The sequence below is a fragment of the Numida meleagris genome, chromosome 1, assembly GCF_002078875.1.
Source record: "Numida meleagris isolate 19003 breed g44 Domestic line chromosome 1, NumMel1.0, whole genome shotgun sequence".
NCBI classification, from domain to species: Eukaryota; Metazoa; Chordata; class Aves; order Galliformes; family Numididae; genus Numida; species Numida meleagris.
The window spans coordinates 8,385,507-8,405,369 of record NC_034409.1 but is presented as its reverse complement, the minus strand read 5'-3'; the positions used below and the strand labels follow the sequence as shown (position 1 = coordinate 8,405,369).

Here is a 19,863-nt window from a genome sequence, read left to right as displayed (position 1 = left end):
TAATTACAAGAGTATGGTACAGTCGAGCCAGTGCAGCTCTGACTTGAGCCCCCAGATCCCAAGTCTAAGAATGTAACAATAAACAAAACATGACAGACACAATTTCCAGGTCCTGAGCCAGAACAGCCTGGTACAGCTTCTGTCCATATAGCTAAACTCTTGTTCCCTTCAGGACAGATGTGTCTCATCCATACTTTTTCCTGGGAGCCCTCCATACTCCCTCAGTTTATCCTAGAGCTGTATGGAGAAGTGCCAGTCAACAAAAGTGAAAACAACAGAGCACACTAACAAACATCACAGGATACTGCTAGCAAACATAGTATTTTGGCATTGTTTAACCTGCAAATACAGATGCAACCCATCTGTCTCTCCTGCAGTCCCTGCTCTCAAAAGGGAAACATGCCACTAAAGCCATCAGCAGAGATAGTCAGTAAGTGATAATGCCAGCAGAGGATCTCATCAAGTTCTGGCACTTAAAAATTACTGCCTTTCAATGTGCAGTTTCTGTGGAATATAAGACGTGGCAATACACTGCAAAATACTCCTCACTGTAAGTGCAGATATCAGAATCAGGTGAACGTGACCATCAAACTGAAATTAAAAAGGGAAATCGGTTCAAGGTTTTGTAAGGGATTGCTAAATTAAAGGTGAAATATATTGAAATTTAACTCTGGTTTTAAAAAAGGAGATGTTAGACTAAAAGATCAGTTGCTTTTTATGATCACCAAAATCTCTATTTTCATAGAAGCCTGGAGAAAAAAAAGCAGCAAATAGCTGATACCCACCACAGTGCATACAAGTGTCTTACAGGATCCTGCCCAGTGGCCAGCTTTTACAGCAAAAGTCCACTGACTTCTACACAGTCACCCCTAGTTTACCTCCCATATTAAATGGACCTCAAAAATGAGAAAAAGGAGAGAAAAGTCATGCAAATAGCATTGTGACTCAGGTGCACTGTTGGCCTCCAGCTGTTGTCATTCCATGTCACCACCTCTTCTCTTCTACCAGAAGACCTGCTCATGGAGTCACTCTCTGTCACAGTCACACTGGCTAGTTTCTTTCAAACAATTCAGGAGCATTGCTCCTGTACTTGCTGGAAATAGATTTGCAGGACTGAAGATGAAAGGGACACAGTGATCAAATAACGGAGAGGCCGTGGAGTCTCCCTTCTTAGAGATCTCCAAAAGCTGCCAGGATATGGCCCGAGGCACCTTGCCCCTAACTGAACAGGGGTTGGAACAAAGGGACCCAGAGGTCCCTGACAACCTCAGCTGTTGGGATTCTGTGATCCTGACAACAGAAATAGGTATTAACCTTTTTAGAAGGTAGGGCTACAACAAAGGATAAAGGATGAGTCCCTTATTCTCTTCCACCACATACTAACAAGAAGGGATAAATAACTGATCACAAACAAGAAACTCGCAAAATTTTGCTAGAATCTTCTTGACGTATTCCGAAGATGAGATGGCTAATTTTTATTTTTTATTCATGAGAAAGAAAAACTACAACAAATAAATAATCACCATGGATCTTGGAAGAAAGAGTTTCAGGAAATGTTTTATGGCAACGATCCGTCCTCTGCCATTCAGCTGTTTGTTTTAACAATCATGAGAGTGAAGCTTCTGCAGCTTCTTTTCTCTTTCCTATTCCAAAAGCCTTGGGGATGTTTCTCTTTTAATTTTGAGCCCACTCTCATGCTGTGAATTCTTTTCCCGATGTGTGAGTGTGAACGATATGAATGAAGACTATGCAACCGCTTACCTCTTTTCTTGCTGCTCAAGTTACATGCCTAACTCTTCATGAGACTAGCGAAAGAAACCATTTTCTTTTCTCTCTATAGGTTTGTCTGGATCTGTGCAAACAAATGACTCTTAGTTACTCTAAATCCCTTCACAAATTTTTCTACACAACTCTAAGAATTTGTTTAGTAAGACACTCTGAAATCAGGATCCACATGTCTGCCTGATTTTACAGAAAGATCTGGGAACCTGATTTGTACAGTTCTCAGGGCTTACACCTCAAGGGCTGCTGGACCTCCAAAATGCTGACATAAATAAGTGATGTGATGCCACGGAGATTTCTACCTCCACTTTTCCAACAACACAGCAGGAAAATGGCTACCATGAATTCAGCTAAATCATAGAAGCCTAACAGAGATGCTACAGAAAGCAGGTAAAAAAGAAAGCACCTCTTTGTTTTCATGTGTATGTATATTGTGTCTGTACACACAGTTCTGGATTTAATAGACCCTATCTAACTCTTTGAAGTCAAGGAAAATGCTTCAGTCTCTTCAATTACATTCTCTTTTATTTACTTATTAATGCCATTTGTGATGTGACATGAAAGCACCCAGAAAGCTGTTATGCTCCCTTCAGATGCGAATGTCAACAGCCATGGCAATGATGACTCCAAAATCAAATCCTATGTGATTCTCCTACACTAAGCCTGTCATGGTTGAGCAAAAGATGCAACCTTTGCTCCAAGTTTGCAATAGAATGTTTCTACAGAGATGAAGGGAAAAGGCAAAAAAAAGAAACCACCACCACCACCATAGTGCAAAGGTTATGTGTCCACATCCTCTGGCACTGAGACTGGCTTCCATGTTGACAGTTAGAAGATTCATCCCAGTTCACTGCCTCAAAGCACTGGAACCTAATGAATCACAATTTTTGGACTAGTGTTTCCTCTCAGAGACATTGCTTTCCAAGCTTCGGTTGCCATTAATATTCCAATGTCTTCCCAATACCTACAGAAGCAGTTACATTAATTAAAGAAGTGCTGTGAATTCTCCATCCTAAATACAATCTTCTAAAAACTAAGTGTAAGTTCATCTAGTCTCCATTTATAGTTATTAGAGGGAAAAAGCCCTTCAGGGGCTGAATCCTCCCAGCTACGTCTTGGATGGGAATTTGAGGTGTCTCCCTCTCTGCTGATAACATGGAAAACTAAATGATCATCTCAGTTTAGATGCACCCACCTTACTTCTTGGAGCCCTCAAATGGTTATCAAACAGAAATGGATCTCCAACAACTGGAGTCCAACAGAAAAGTACCTGTAGTGAAGCATGTTTACACTGAAAGTAGAAAGTGATAGTGGAATCAATTTCTCTCAAAAAGAATCTGAGAACTAATGCTATAGGTCCAAAGCCAGGCTGTCACAATAAACAAATGTCTAGCGCATGGACTTGTGAAAGGCATTTCACATCATTTGGTCAGGTGCTGGAACGGGCTGCCCAGGAAGGTGACTGTGTCACCGTCCCTGGAGGTGTTCAAGAAACGTTCAGATGCTGTACTGAGGGACACAGTTTAGTGGGGACATATTGGTAGTAGGTGGATGGTTGGACTCGATGATCTTGGAGGTCTTTTCCAACCTTGGTGATTCTATGATTTCTACCTCCCAAAGCCTCTCAGCAATCTCATCAAATTCGTTGCAAGGAACAATTATCTAAAGATGTGCAAGAGCAAGTCACTGCATCTTTATAACTCAAAAATGAATGTGGAAAGTGATATGTCATTCCTGTGGCATATGTTTGTTTTCTAACACAACTGACAACTTTTTTCAGAGGATTTTAAACTCATGATTTTTGGAGATAGTGTGTAGGCTACTGATGCTCTGAGAGTGAATGAGCTTTGCAACAATGGTTGTAAGACAACTGGTAGAATTATTAATAGCTGTTTCTGCTAGGTATTGCCCTTATACACATAATAAGCTGTCTGCATCACTGAGATAAATCAATTTGGCTAATGTGATCTTACCTGGTTTTGTATGAACAATCAACACTGTGTCAAGATAGGAAGCTGCTGCAAACCCTTGGGCTATTGCAGCTATTGCTGCAGCTGAAGTTTGGTTTGACTGCTTTACTTTAACATTTTTGGCTGTTTTCTGCTATTCATCTTGGAAAACCTCCAAAGTAAACCTGATAAAGTCCTGAACTTCACAAAAGATGCATTCTTCCCTATACTTGTAAATCATCTTTGGCATACTTCCCTTTTTTAGTAATTATAGATCTCCTCAGAGTTCATTGCACATAGTCCACTGATACAAGGCTTTTTACGATCTGTCTTCTAACTCAGAAAACTAAAGCAAGCTATTGCATGTATCACAGAGGAGACAACAGAGCAATTTAATACACAAACATTGTTTAGGTCTTTGTATGGTTTTCTTGATAGATGTTACGTTGCTGATCTATTTTTATGTATTATTTATATTGGAATAGTGCCTAGAGGCCCCAGTCAGGGGCAGGGCCCTATAGTGCTACAGATACTATGAAGGAGATAGAAGAACTCTTCCTACTTGGAGCTTATAGTCCAGCTGCATAGTAAATAACAACAGATGGATGAAAAAGAGGGAGCAAAAGATGAGACAGTTATTAATAATAAAAGTAACAAGCAGGGTATAACAGTTTCTTTGCTATGTATAGACAACGTGGTAATCTTGTCAGTGTTTTCTGTTTTGCCTCTACTTCTCTGTTTTATGTTTTAAAACCACCTGTGTATGGGTAGGGCTGTATCCTTTAAGGACTCATGTACAGAAATGTCTTTTTTGTGTCTGAAGCAGAGGACACTTTCAAATATCTTTCACTGCCCACATCAGGCATCTGGGTGAGATTCAGAGGAGACAAGTAAGAGAAAAGGGCTAGGCACCTAGAAGGTATGATTTAGACTCCCAGAATTACAGAATAAAGAGGAAGATGGGAATTCACAGATTTGAAATCATTCACATGAAGGATTAGGATATTTGAGTGTTGAGGAAACTCACTGATTTCAGTGCAACTCACATCAATTTCACCTTTATTTCCTTATGCATTAACAGTCCAGAATGTAAACGCCTCATGCAACTGCATTTCTGCAGGAGAAACAGCCAAGAGTCCTTAAAGAGTCCAAAATTGTGCTAGTTCATGCCCAGGCTCCCAAGGAACCAGAGATAGGTGCACCTCCAGTCCACCTCACTGTCTGATTCTTTCTGAAGTTGAATATGGCCATAGACATCTTCAGTGGTGTTTAAGTTCAGAGTCCCGTGTTTCAATTACTCTTCTTCAATGAGGGAATTCTTATTTCACATCCTAATCTGAGCCAGGATTGCTCCACACCCACTCACAGTGTTTAAATCTCCTGTGTGAAACTGAAACTCTCTTCTAAATCTTCAGAACAGCCCATCTCTGATTTCCCAAAGCAATAGGTACTGGGTCAGCAAGGTCAGGAATAAGTAATACAAACAAACTCCTGCAAGTGTATTTTGCTCTCCTGAATTCAGCATATTTTATATATTTCCAACCACAAGTCTAGCCCAGTATGGGACATAATCACAGGGTCACCAACAGTAGATCCTTGTCCTTGAAGGGTCTGATTGCTCACTTCAGCAATGCCTCTTTGAATAGATGATCCAGAAAACAAAGGATTGAATAGGAAGGGAATGCTCTCCTTCCCTTCCCTGCAGAGCTAGTAAAGCAGGCAAGTGACCAGCAGTTGTGAGGGAAATAAGTCCAGCTGTGTGAGGATGAGCTCTGGCAAGACTGGAGGTGGGAGCTACCAAAGCAAGAGGGGACAAAGCATGAAAGCAGGCCTTCTCTTTGAAGAGAGCAAACCAAAAAGTAAACTAGTCACAAAGAGATGTTGCTGTCCTACAGGGTAACGAATGTAATAATACAAAGGAGGAATCTATTGCTGAGTCCTGCCAATAGCAGGGTAAACTAATTAAGCTCATCTTTCTTTGAAATGGAAATTGGTGCAATTGCATGGGTTAGCAGGGGCCTTGTTGGGTCATTTAAGTCTTCTTCTTCAGTATTTACTGCTCAGCCTTTCCCCAAAGACCCAGCATCTTACAGCTGCTTTGCAAATGGACCTCCAGCAGGCCCAATAGAACCCTCCAGAAATTTTTTACCTCTCTGACTAAGTCTCATTTTTCTACATGTTTCTTTTTCTTTTAGTTTATGGTACCCATAATTGTATTTTCTCTGAGAATCAGTCATTTTGCAATAGGTAGCTACCACCTAGAGCTATTTTCAACTAGCATGAGGAAGTCATATTAAAACAAGAGACACTGAGGGTAGATTTCCTGAAGAGATCAGTTCCTTTTTAGTTATACAGACTTAGAATTTCAAATGTAGTATTAGGTAACCTGGGACATGCTGACCTTATAGGATACGATATTCACTGGTAGCCTGTGCACCATAGCACTTTTAGGCTGTTGCTGGCCTGCATAAGGACTGTGTCCTAGAAATTGGAGACGTGGGAGATCTATCATGTAGTTTTTTTAATAAAAGACTTCCTGGATTGTTTTATTAGATGTAACAGAGGGAAAACAGAAGTTCTTTGAGGCGGTTTCTGCAATCCTTGTAAAAGAACATTTCAGCAAATACACTCATTAAAGGCATTTTTCCCCTTAAGATCAGGCTGAGTTGATTCAATTTGATCCTTTTATTCTTAAGATAACATTCATCTTGCCTCATTTCATCTGTCTAAAATTCATGCATTGTCTTGGCTCCCCTCAGAGAAAGTGGTGACAGGCACTGCTGGGGTGAATTCTTCTTATGCCTCCGATACTGTTGCCAAACAGGGTGCATAGCCCTTTGGAGCACCTTATCTCTGCATTGAACACAGAGAAGTGAAACAAACCCCATCTTAATTAGCTTTTCTACTTGGTGTACTTGCATGGCTCCCACTGTCACAACATCTGAATAGCCATATTTTCCAAATCCATTATTCTCACACTCTTTTTATGACATATGGTAGTTTTTACCCATTTACAGACATATATAGCTGAAGAAGGTAGGGGACAAAATCTAGACCTACAGAGGTATTTAGCAAATTAACTGTCTAAATTAGGTACTTTTCAGCATCATTGGACTAACATTCAAAGATGTAGACAAAGAAGTGGCAGTTGGGTGCCTTTAGGAATTTGCTAGGATCTAAGCAGAAATGACTTGCCCAAGGACATATGCCATGGAATTAACCCCAGGTCTCCTGAGCTGCTATGCTAACCTTTGGAATGTCCTTAACATTAAGCAAATCCTCTGCTGTTTTTGGAATTAAACTTCTGAAGTATTTACAGTCATGTCTTCTTCTTTGTCAAACTCAAACAAGCTATGCACGCTTAAATCCTTTAACTTTTCCTCATAAATCAAACCTGACTAAAAGCCTCCCTTTCCATTTTTATTGTCCTTCTCTAAACTCTATTTGGATGCTAATACTGGTGATAACAGAATGAGGAAAAAATTCTAGGTTGGATTTTTAGGCATTATTGTGGAACAAGTAAACACTTGAACATAATATTAGAGCTTTTGCTAAAATCGTTGAAAATAGTATAATCATTTCAGTGAGAATCCTAACAAGTACTGTCTAGGCACTATCACAGTACTGGCACAATTATTGTTTGTTGCACTTGCAACTCATCAAGACCTTAAAACTGAAATATTTAGGGCTTGTCAACAAGAGAGAGTCCATGTAGAATAAGGGTCTCATCAGCAGCATACTGACTACTCTGCTGACATATCATGCAGAAGTGTATATTTTAAGTCTTTTAATTAGAAAGCAGCTTACTTCACTTTGAAAGCAGACTTAGGACATACGCCCTGTGACTGATCATGCAGAGAGTTAGTGTGGAGAAGATACCACTCTGTACAGTTACTCTAGCTTAACTGTATGTTGACTTCCGCATGCAGACAAACCTTATCAGACCAGAGCAGACTTCAGTACTGGGCGATACTTGCTTCTCAGAATGATTCTGGGGAAAACTTCTGAACACTAAGTCCCAAACCTTCCTGGGACTCGCACTTGGGTAAAATGTTGATTTGTAAAGTAGGTTCTATTTATTTTACCTGTGTTGACAATTTTTTAAAAATGATTTCAGTATGGTGCAACAGAAAAGCAAACTTCTGCAGGTAAAGAGAGGTGGCAGTCTCATATTATCCAAACAAATGACATGATAAAAAATGTTTCTGGTACTACGCAAGTGTGGGTTCTCCCCTTCCACAACAGCAGCCTTGACCTCCAGCTAATCAAAACAATCATATATCAAATTCAAATCATTATAAAATCTATGTTTTATGCTCAGAGACGGTAAGCACAAGGTATGGACAGCTTGTTGGAAACATACAGGTAAAGAATCCCACAATTTTAAAATAAGACGTTTGAATAATTGTGAATGGTTTTCCAGTCTAGATTACTATAGGGACATTTGACCAACAAGTATTAAACAGACCACAGAACCTTTTACATTTACCCTAACACTGAATCCAGTAGGTTGTTTAAAGGCTAGTGCTTGTTGTCCAGACAGAGTTAAGTATCTGGAGACATCAAGAATATGAGATTCTACAATTCTATCGTATTTCCGTATTTGTCTTCTGAAATTGAAACAGATAAACATCCTACACAAAAAATAAGAAAGTTTTGTCTAACCACCTAGTTTTAGAACAAGGAAACATATTTGTTCTGCTTCAGGGTTCCCAAACTACACTATGTGGACCACAAGAGGAACGCTCTACTTCAAAATTATACACAAATCAGAGAATCTCACACACCACTGTATCTCTGCAGGGAATGAAGAATATGTACTTCAGCAGCAAACACTACCAAAACCTCAAATGCCTATTTTGGAACTGTCTGCCAGCCCAACAGAAGGGCAGGAGGTGGAAATTACAGCTACACAAGAAAAGAAAACCACAGGACTGCAGCCACATCTTCATCTGGATTATGTGCAGAAAGAGGCATGAGAAATTGCTGTTGCCTCCGAAGTATAAGTGGGTTTTCTTTCTGAGTAGTGGCACATACACAGGTAAAGCCTGGAAAGCTTTCCATAACGTGATGTATTTGAAGCTCAGACTACACGCCATCAGTGGGATCTAATAAAACAATTTGGAAAAAAAAAAGGTACAGATCTAGGAGAAAACACAGGAGACAGTGATTGAGGATCTCTGGATCCTTCTGAACGTAACACCTATAACGGCCTCTGGTGGATCTACTCAACATTTGTTTGCACTGTCATGGATTTCTTCATCCTCCAGCACCACACTTTCAACTTCTAACTACTTGTCTTCACACCTCTTCTCCCATGAGGCTCAAAGATGAATGAAGAGAGATGGCACAACCTAAAAAGTGTCAAGCCTTCCAAGACACAAAATTCTACTTGGTTGAGAAAAGAATGAAAACAGACAGTAGGAATATTACAGTGCCTACTGAAAAGGCCTTGTAAGAGTTCCCCAAGGACATCACAAGGGACCATGGCATCCTCTGCCGACACTTGCACCAAAGATAGCAACATTACTTTTATTTGAAGTCACTGTGTCCTAGTTATTCTGGCATAACGTGTCATTTCACTTATAAATATCAGCGCTGAACTTCATAGTCAGTCTAACAGTTTATCTTGGAGGTGTCAGATCCCACTTTCCTTTGTGTCATGTAAATTCCTGCATGGAAAACAAAGCATAATGAATTCGAACACTTTCCAAAATGCTCTTCTCACATCACTTACGTGGAATTTAACTTGCTTACAGGGAAGGGAAGGAAGGAATGAAAGGACAGAACGGATAGATAGAGCATTTTTTGTTGTGTCAGTCATTAAGGCAGATTTTATTATCATTAAAACAGGCTGATAATCGAGACTAAAAATAGACATACAGCTTGCACTGACCAAGACCAGAACAGCCATGCCTATGGTATCAGTGGCATAAATGATATCACAAACAAAGGCGTTCTCACCATTGCCATGAAAATCTGACACAAAACCTGAAATCTGTCTGAGTTAACACTACACAAGCAAGACTGCTGCTGAGCAGAGGTACTTTTGGGGAATGAAGTATTCTTCATCCTGTAGGAATCACTTCTGGGAATTAACAGGATACATCATAAATGCACTCGGATTTTTTACTAAGGCTCAAAACAGATTTAAACTGCAGTAGGAAAGAGATTAAACTGCAGAGGGGAGCAGAATTTGGAGACTGGAGCAGAATGTCCTATGGCTGGAAATCACCTAGAGCCACGCTGCAGAGAAGAGGTGAGGATGGGCAATTCCAGCTAGGAGAGACCAACCATGCCACAGGACACTGGCAGCCAGCACTGGTCCAGGGCAATGGAAAAGCCCTAGCACAAAGCTTGGCAAACCAGCAGAATCTGACCTCAGGTGTTAAACTGAATATAACCATTTTGTTCTGTTTTCTTTTTTTATTTGTATTTTTTGGCATTGAAGCCGAATGTTTGGGATTAAGAGGAACAAGATCCTTGCACTGTTTGCAGCACGCACTTCCTGCTTTTCTGTCAGATTCTGAAAAAGTGCAGAAATTGGCATTTGAGCTTTTAGTAGTGTTTTGTGTATTTGTTTTTCATCCTTACACATCAATGCACAACAGCAACAAATAAAGAAAAAAGAAAAGCTGTTGTTGTTAAGAGCCAAAGCACAACAATTTATCCATACAGCAAGCATCTGACTTGAAGCATTGTTGAGGAAATCAGTCTCTGTGTTATCATTTGCATATTAGTGCTTGTATTGCCTTTTAGGAAAGCAGTGAGCTACGGAAAATGCACAGGAAGAAAAGGACTTCAGCTTCATGGAGCTTCAGGCTCATGAGCACAGCATAATAGTCATCTGTAAGTTACAAGTATAAATCTTAAGGGAGAAAAAAAAATAAAAGCAGATGTAGTGATTTTCAGAGGGATACCATAATATTAGTGTATCATTTCCTCCATCACATATATTTTATTTTGTGAGTTTAATCAGTCTTCAGTATGAGCAGTCTATACTGATTTGATCTAAAGGTACAAATTCTTCCCATGTGAAAACTCCCCTAATTTCACTGAAAGGTACATGTTGTCTGGGTGTCATATTGGGAAAGATATTCCTTTGCCACAGACACTTTTTTAAAATAAAATTCAAGCTGAGGCAGCTTTATGAGATAATATATGTCTGCTTTTTGTAGATGTCACTATGGGGCTATAACCATAGAGTTATAACTCCCGAATAAATCTGAACACTGCAAACAGTATTACCCAAGATACTCATCTTTAAAAGACGGACAGCACAGTGCAGCATAGTTAAATGCATTTTTTCTTCTAGAAAGAGGGCCTACAAGACACTTAAGCCTAGATAGTGTTAGTAATTCTCTTAGAAACATCAGTTCTCTCACTCCTTCCTCAATTAGGCAGGACTGACCTTCCAAATATTACTTCCAGTCAGCTTTTCCACAAAGGTTTAAAACTTCAATGTAAAAAATTCAATGTAAAAAAGACAGAGTTCAATGTAAAAAAGAAACAAAAAACAAAAAACAAAAACTTGAGTCTTAAAATAAACACCTTGGATTTCATTAGGTCTGAGAAAAACTCTGTTCTGAGAACGTTATATATCATATAAAACAACAGACTGGGAGACCACAATGACTCAGGCAGTAATGTAAAACACTGTTGTCTATTAAAATCATTTTAGCCAATGGATTTGTTTCGTAACAAATATTTATGACCTTAACTGCCTCTCCAGCCACTCAGATTCGGTGTTGGACATCAATATAAAACCTACCTTTTGCTGTACCAAGGCTTTGTATGTAGCCTTAAATCTGCAACGCATCCCCTGTGGCACCTGGTCTACTGGGTGCACGTACAACAAATCTGTGATTATCCCAAGCTGCTCAGTGCTTGTGGTGTTTGAAAAAAAGCATTGCTCTGTGCACCTTACTTGCAAACCCAGACTGGGCTCCAAGTGTGCCCAAGTTCTCCCTCAGACTGAAAACAGAAGACCTACCCATTTCCAGGTCTCTGGCTTTTAGGAATCCCATCACAATCACCCAGTCAGTGCACAAGAAGCAACAGCTCTGCTCAGAACTTCAGTCTCTGGCTTCTCTTTACAACTCTACTCCCCTAAATGCTTTCATTGTATACAGCTTATTCTGATTTCTTCTTTCAGCTTTCAGAGCTACTCAGTCCTTCTGAAGATATATGACTGCCCTTAGCTATTACATATCACTTCACTAATTTCAATTATGCATCTCTGAGTTACACCAGCTGAAGATGAAGCTTGTTATATCATTATTTTTATGCAACACAGTGATTTCTCTGTGCTGCCACCTTTCCCATGGACATTCTCCACTTCCTCAGTGCAGCAGTTTTATTTCTGTTCCATAGCAGAAGTTTGACCCTCAGCTCCTGAGTATATTATATTAATGGGGCATGTTCAGTCTGTGAGTAGTTTTCCTGTAATAAACTTGATCACTATGGAACTCCTTACTTGGGACTACTTTTGAGGATCCTCTTCAAGAAGTCTCTTTATTAAGTGAAATGGAGATATGCAAATCTAAATATCCATTGACAAAAAACTCATGACCAAAAATGATTTTACATTTCAATTTTAGGAAGGGAATAGAGATAATAAAAATATGTTTTTCATTACCTACCCTTTATGCTTGGATTTCTGTTCTTTGAATTGGCTTATTCCTACAGATCAGTGACTTACAGTATCATGCCTTTAGCAAATTAGATGATAGCAATGTCTTACTTTTAATGTGCTGAGACATACAAAGATCAAGTAAAAATGGGTGCGTCTGCTCCAAAGATGAATAAAACTGAATTATGTTTTCTCTTTCTTGGTAAACCTCTGTTTCTGCACAATATTTCTTCTAACAGATTTTTTTTCCTATTGAAGACAAGAGTTCTGTTCCAGTAGAAACACAAAGGCTTCGAATCTCTGACTCAAAGTATTACACGGATTAAAAAATTCCAGATTTGTTCATGTGGAGACTTTGTACCTCTAGAATATCATCCCCAGAATAAAGAGGACTCTTTGACGCTGCATTGATCAGAAATTAATATGCTAAATCGAGGTCACTTGAACCAAAAGTCAAGTTAATTCAATGTAATTATTCTATTGGGGCATTAGGTCAAATTTGCTATTTATCTTTCACAATAGGGGATCTCATAATGCCATTACAAATTCAACTTTGCCCCGACGCTTCTACCATTCAACAACAGAAAAACAGGCTGAGACCTCTGTTTATTCTACTAAATAAAACAGGTTTTGTTACTTGTCTCCTCAAGGAACCCACATCTCTTATAGTCTTTTGTGCTCTCTGACTCTTGCCCTACATTATGGTTGTAAGTGGGTTTTGTTTGTTTGATTAGATACATCACCAATGCTCAACACAAGAGAATTTTCATTACTGACTGGAAACATCATGACAGGCTGGGACCAATATCACTAATCAATATCACTAATAAATTAATATGAAGTTCTCTGAATAAGAAAAGGTTCACCGCTTTGCAACAGACTCTGCAGACTATGTAAGCAGAAGTAATAACGGCTAGCCATACTTCATGTACACTTCCTGCTAAACATAGGATTTTAAGAAATTTGGAAAACAGATGCTAATAAAGCCCTTAACTGCGTCTCTGATTGGTATTAAACGCTCTTCAAAGGCGTAACACACAATCACATTGTTAGTAGCACATACTACAGTAGCTTTGAAGATTTATTTACATCTCTAACAAAGGTTCTAGGGCACTGGCTTTTAAAAAAAAAAGTGCTAAAATTAAATAAATGATTTGCATTTTATACACAGGTGCAACATATCTTTCAGAAGTCAGAGAACGGACATAGGATGTTACACCTTGAAACGACACAGAATGTGAAGAAAGTCAGAAATGTAGGGGGGTAAGCTTATGTTCAAAGCCGGTTCTTTCTGTGAATGTTGGAGAAAAGAGAAGACTGAAAGAGTCTTTCACTACTTGTCACTGCCCCTTTATTTTATTTATTTACTCTCTTGAAATATAACTGTTTAGCCCTTTTGATTCCAAAGGATGTTATGAACACAGTTTTCCTCTATTACACTCTTTTAAAGCCTTTTAGAATAAGTCTTCATAAAGCCTCACATATGTGCATTATAAAATTACAGGGAATAAGTTCCATATGCAAAATACATCATATTTCTTCTTACTATTTTTTAGCAGAGATTTTGATGTTAAGCATGAGAGCAACAGACATTGTTTTAATTCTTCATTGTGGAAAAAAAAAGCAACTTTTTTGCTTTGGATTGAGAAAGAATTTTTTACATTCTCCCTCTTTGCAATCTTTCCCTTGCAAAACCAAAAAAGGATTTCATACGGTCAAAAAGTAACCACAATTATATGCAGTGTGTCATTGATAAATTCCAGGGGAATATAACAAGCTAGGTAGGCACATACCATTAGATCTAGCTGTTCTAACTGTTAAAGCTCTGGCCAAGATTATGCTGGAATATTTGGCCACATCAGCCCTCAGGACTGCACTTAACTTTTAAAAGACTTGATCTCACTCTAGATTTAGACTCTAGGAAAGTGCCTCTTTCAAAAGCACATTCACACAGCAGTCTGTCTTTAAACACGTGCTTAAGTCCCTTGAAGTCACTAAAAACAGAGCAACTGCGAACAGGCGCAAGTCTTTCATTTCATGGCAGCCTCAGTTTTGTATAACTTTCAGCTAATCCTAGGCTTTCTATTCCCAATGCATTTAGTCCTGAGTTATGCTGACGCAAGATGAGATCAGAGAAATGGCTGCAGTGTCTTCAGGATTTTTAGAAGGAGACATTCCAGGAAAATGGATAACTTCCCTACTCCCTCTCAGAAAAAAAAAATAACAAAACAACAACAAGGAAAGCTGTATATTATTGGGTATGCTCACAGGTTACAGAACTTTTTAGTCTCTTTTCTCTTGCATTGCATCTGCTTCCAGCAAGGCTCCTGATTCACTGACCAACTAGATTGGAAACTGTTTAATTCGGGATATTTGTTTAGCTTTTAGACTGACCACATCAAAAGGAAAAGCTCACATGACTCTGTGTTTACAGTAACACAGCAAGAAAAAAAATGCATAGATGTACAAAAAAGTTATGTGTTACTGAAAGCTGAGTAATGTATGTGCGAATCCATGCAGTGGAGAATGTCCTCATGAGTTACAGGTCTCCATGTACACAGAAGCTCTGCAGCAGAAATTTATCTTTAGCCACATGTACTCTGAACCAATTCAGGATTCCCCCTGCGAATTAAGGCTGCAGATAAATGTCTGTTATGCACTGCACTCAGTCCGACTAGAGAAGCTGACTATTGATAAACTGTTAGGTACCAGTAGAGCTCTGAACCTTAATCGCATTTTCCAGTTACGCTGTAGGGAAGTGCAATGATTTAGTTAAGGTCAGGATAATGTTCTAAGCCTGAATACCACACCCACCACGCTGATAGTCAAATTGAGTCAATGATTCAACCCAGATGGGAATCCAGGTTCTTCTTGGCTAACTGTTATCTGTTCTGTCCATTAGGCTATATGACTTCCATAAATTATTTTGGAGTTCCCGTTAAAAGAAAATAAATCCACATGATGCTAAATGCTGCCTCCCAGCTGTAACGCAAACTGGAATTTTGGAGCGCAACACTGCTCTCTGACTCATCCTGGATTTGCTCCATATGACGTTGGCTCCATTTAAGCTGGGGAGCGTCAAAAATAAGGGCTTTTTTTCTTTTTTCTTTTTTTTTTATCACTCACTGTCAGATAACAAGTGGATATGCATGCAGCGTGCCCCTAGGATGTGAAAAATAACAATGCCAAAGAGGTGCCTTTCTGAACACACAGGGGAAGATAAAAGGGCTAAAGATTTATATAGAGATAATTTAAGCTCTGACTCATTGCCATTGTTTAGTTTATGAAATACATGAGACCCAGACAGAAATATTGGGGCAGGAGGGGAGATTGTTACGCATGACAGAGGGGCAGCACTATAAAAAAGATATAAATAGCACACCCATGGAGAAAAAAATTGCTTCACACATAGCCTAAATACAGCCACCATGCTCCTTGTCTCTCAGGCATGGCTTTGCTCTGAGCCTCTCTCTTGCTTGTTTGCAGCTGGGGAAAGTCCAGAAGGTAAGGCAAGCAAAGACATCACACGTTCACTGCACCGATCTGATCTAAGGACACTCAGTGTGCACCTCAAGCATTTTCCCTGGGTTAAAAAGACAATGGGCCAAATATAGCCCTGGCTGTCCCGCAGGCTGCCCTGCCAGGAGAGCTCGGTGGGAAAGCCTGCTTAACCAGCAGTGAAGGATTCCCTCGTGTAGGAAACCTCAAAGACTACAGAGGTGGCTCGGTGGCCAATTCCAGCGCTAGGGGTTTTAGCCAAAGACACGCCGGTATGTGCTGGGAATCCAGCTGATTCCCAGCTGATGAATCAGCCCCTCCAGAGCCACAGGTAACCAGTATGTCTACATTGCGGTGCTAAATGGTGAAGAAACACCAAAGATTTCAAACTTCTATAACAGTAAAACGAAAAGAGAAAGCATAAAACAAGGTTTCAAAAAGAATCCAGAAATATATCATGTCATGCCACCTCAAGCTGACAGCATTCTTACAGAGCAAATCTCCAAAATTATGACTCTGCTGAATAAATCATAAAGATTCTGACTTTCTGGAGCAGTTATACCTCTACTTGTTGTGTGATGGAGCAGGGGAGGAGATGCTGAGTGTACCGCTACTGATAGGACCAAAGTAGGGATAGGATTTGCTGGAATTGTTTCATGCTTTGGCTTGGCTTTTTATAGAAGTGCTAATTTGCTTAATTATCAGTATTGAATCTCTGAGTAATAACGACGCAACATCCTCAAACACTTTAAAGGGCTCTTTCCCAATGAACAACATCAATTTCCCTTTAAAATTCCAGCTTAATTAAAATATTTTTTTTTTCCTAGGGACTCTTTTCATTTAATTCAATTGCAAAATCTGAATAGATTTGCAAGGGTGCAGTATAACTTGTATAACGAACACAGTGAAAACATCAACCCCCAGGAAAAAAAAGCAAACAACAGAAAAAAACAGGAAACACTGAGAAGTAAGATGAGATCAGAGCTGCTATGAAGAGTGTTTCGGAAGCTCTGCTGACAGCGCAGCAGCTGGAGAGAAGCAGGTGGATGTTGGTACTGGAGGATGGCCTCCAACATAGGTATTGCTCTTCAAGGGACCCTAACTGCAGCAACCCACCAAGCCAGTTACGTCTTTCTGATGTTTACTCATTTTATTCAGAACTACTGTGGGCACTTCTCTTTTCCTGGGATTATTGTCCTGAGAGCATCTTATATCAGCTATTGCAACTGCAGACACATGGCAGAGGGTACTGGTGAAGATTCTATTTCCATTTCTGGTTAAAGCACGCCATGTGCAGAGCCCTCATACCAACTGAGGGAGACTTCTGCCTGATTTGGAGCACATTTCTATGCTTCAGCACTGCACCTAATGGGGAGTCCGCTCCATTCACCTAACTCTGAGAACCCCCATTGGAGTGATCCAGTGGTAAGGAGAGGGAAAGTAAATTTAGTTCCTGGATCTCAGGCTAGTCTGGATGTTGAAGCCAAAATAAAGTTCAAACAGAAGTGAAGCCAAGCTGCTCTGCCTGATCAAGGCTGAAATGCTGCTATGTATGAAGCATCTCAGAGCAGGACGTGTCTTGGAAATTTTAAGGAAGTGTGACACCTGCAGAACTTGGGTACCTCTGTCCAGCAGCAGGCTTACAATAACAGTTTAAAATACTCAAAATCCTCCATAGAAAGATATTTAGACACCCAGCTTTCACAAAATTAGGAAAGACTTTGGCTGTTACAACCTTTGCAGGAGATGACGACCAGATCAACTACACTAATGAGGGCTTTGAAAACAGTAGTAAAATATTGTGCCATATCACATACCAGTGACTAACAGCAAACTCAACTCACTTTAGCCTATTCTCTAGATCTACAAGTTAGTAGGAAAAAAAAACAAAAGCGACATGCTGAAAACCTTGTGAAAGTTGTAGCCCGCATCTTCATGGCCTCTGCCAGAGCCACAGATGCAGGGTAGAGCTGCTGATTTCTCAGCACGGTGCTCTCTGCTCATGGTCAGATTGCCCCATCGATCCCTATTGTTCTTGCACAAGTTTTCCCATCTCAAAGCAAAGTGAAGTGTTTTCTAAGGAAGCATAGGTGGCTGCTCTGTGCTTGCTCAGTACGCAGCCACCAGTTACCTAACACACCCGGGAATGTTTCCCCTTTAGAAGCAACAACTTTCATTTTGTAATACTGCAAAACGAGGAGCTTTACCACCCTCTGTGTTATTGCACAAAGCAAAGGAGCGGCTGTCAGTGCCAAAAGAGAAACAATCTCATTCCACTGAGCAGCCCAGGCCACCAGGTGCTCTGCTGCTCCAAGTGATGGACACGTCCGGCAGAGCTGCACTCAAGGCAGTGCCGGAGGAGTATGTGAGACAGAAGGAATTTTGCCACCACTCCAGCACGCAACAGTTTCCCTGATGGCTGCGGGCTAACTCTGCCCTTTGCATCACCCTGAGACACCTATGCAAAGCAGAAGCGGACGCACGGGTGCCGGTGCTGCGGGATCAAACCCCTCTCCCTCCGCATCACAGCCTTTAACCCCCAAACTCCAACCCACTCTCTCCGACCCCTCAGCCCCACCCCGCCCAGGGCAAAGCGGAGGAACTGCCCGCGGGCAGCGCCCCTCACCGCGGCTCCCACCCCCTCGCTGACAGCCGGGCAGGTGGCCCAGGACCGCCGCCAGGTGCCAGGCGTCCCGAGCCGGGCGGAGGCTCCGGGAGAACCAAGAAGGAGACCCCATGCACTTTCTCCCCCACCTGCACCTCTCTCTCGGAGGAAAAGTGCTGCGGAGCGCGGCTCGGAGCGGTGGGGTTGCGTGGTACCTGCGGGGAGCGGAGCGGAGGCGCGGTGCGGGCTGAGCGCGGTGCGGGGCCGGGGCCGGTGCCGGTGCCGGGATCGGGATCGGGAGGCGTTGCGAGCCGGGCGGGCTCCTCCCCGGCGGCGGCGGCGGCGGAGGGTCTCGCTCCTTCTGCGCGAAGTGTCAGACTTTCCCCTGGCTTCCCTTCCTCCATCCCCGCCACCCCTTTCCACACCCTCGCACGCACATGCACACCGCTCCAGCAAATGGGCTGCTCGCGCGTGTGTGTGTGCGTGTGTCCGCCAGCCCAGGCGCACACCCACTGTTGCTACTCCCGGAGTCTGTCCCAGCCGCGGCCACCGCGAAGCAATTGCTCCACGGAACAGCGCGGTGCATACACGCATGGTTTACAGCAGCAGCAGGCTGAGACCGGGCACACAGGGACCCTGCGTTCACGGCACTTTCCCTTCGACCACAGAACTCACTTGTGCTCACAGAATCACAGCCCTCTGGGTTGGCACAGGAGTGTCTCACCCTCATACTGTGATGATCCTGCACAGATGCTGGTCCGTATCATAACATCTTAAGGTCCTCACACATTGTTCCCATGGCACAATGCTGCTAGAGCTGAAATGCAGCTTGCTGAGTGGCAGACGGAGTGGAGGGGAAAAAAAAAAAAGGAAGAAAGAGCTCAGCTCACTTTCTGATAAGGAGAAAACAGCTGGGCAGTGGCCCAGTGCTATAGGGGTTGGTGCATGTTTACAAGAACCATAGAATCATTAACGTTGTAAAAGACTTCTAAAATCACCTAGTCCAACCGTCCATCTACCACCAATACTGCCCACAAAACCATGTCCCTTTGTGCCACATCTACACATTTCTTGAACGATTCCGGGGACGGTGACTCCGCCGTCTCCTGGGACAGAAGCTCATGTGCAAAGCTGCAGCTGCCAGGGATACATCTATCTCCCTTTGCATTTATTTTTTGCCCATGGAATGTGCTACATCAGTGGTTCTCCAGCTTTTGCATGCTGCAGACCACTTCCTAAGAGAGAATTTCTCTCCTGGACCAACCCACTCCCACACCAAACCCTTCTCTCCAACATATTTCCTTCTGCGGCTGCCCAAGGAAGAGCCTTCCTGCCCACAGGCTGAGAGCCGCTGAACACATGGCACAGATAACATCAGACACTTCCAGACAGGGCAC

The 19,863-nt window shown here is 41.5% G+C and overlaps 1 protein-coding gene across 5 annotated transcripts in view; it reads right to left on the bottom strand.

Annotated features, from left to right (window-relative positions):
• Positions 1-19,317, bottom strand: part of SEMA3D (semaphorin 3D) — a 142,596-nt gene extending 123,279 nt beyond the window's left edge. The window contains exon 1 of one of the 5 annotated variants that reach the window (XM_021384443.1): positions 19,191-19,317. The gene's annotated coding sequence lies outside the window, so the exon portion shown is untranslated. Of the gene's footprint in view, positions 1-18,615; positions 18,820-19,141 lie in introns of those variants that run through there. The other 4 variants (XM_021384441.1, XM_021384440.1, XM_021384439.1 and 1 more) reach the window with 4 other exon arrangements.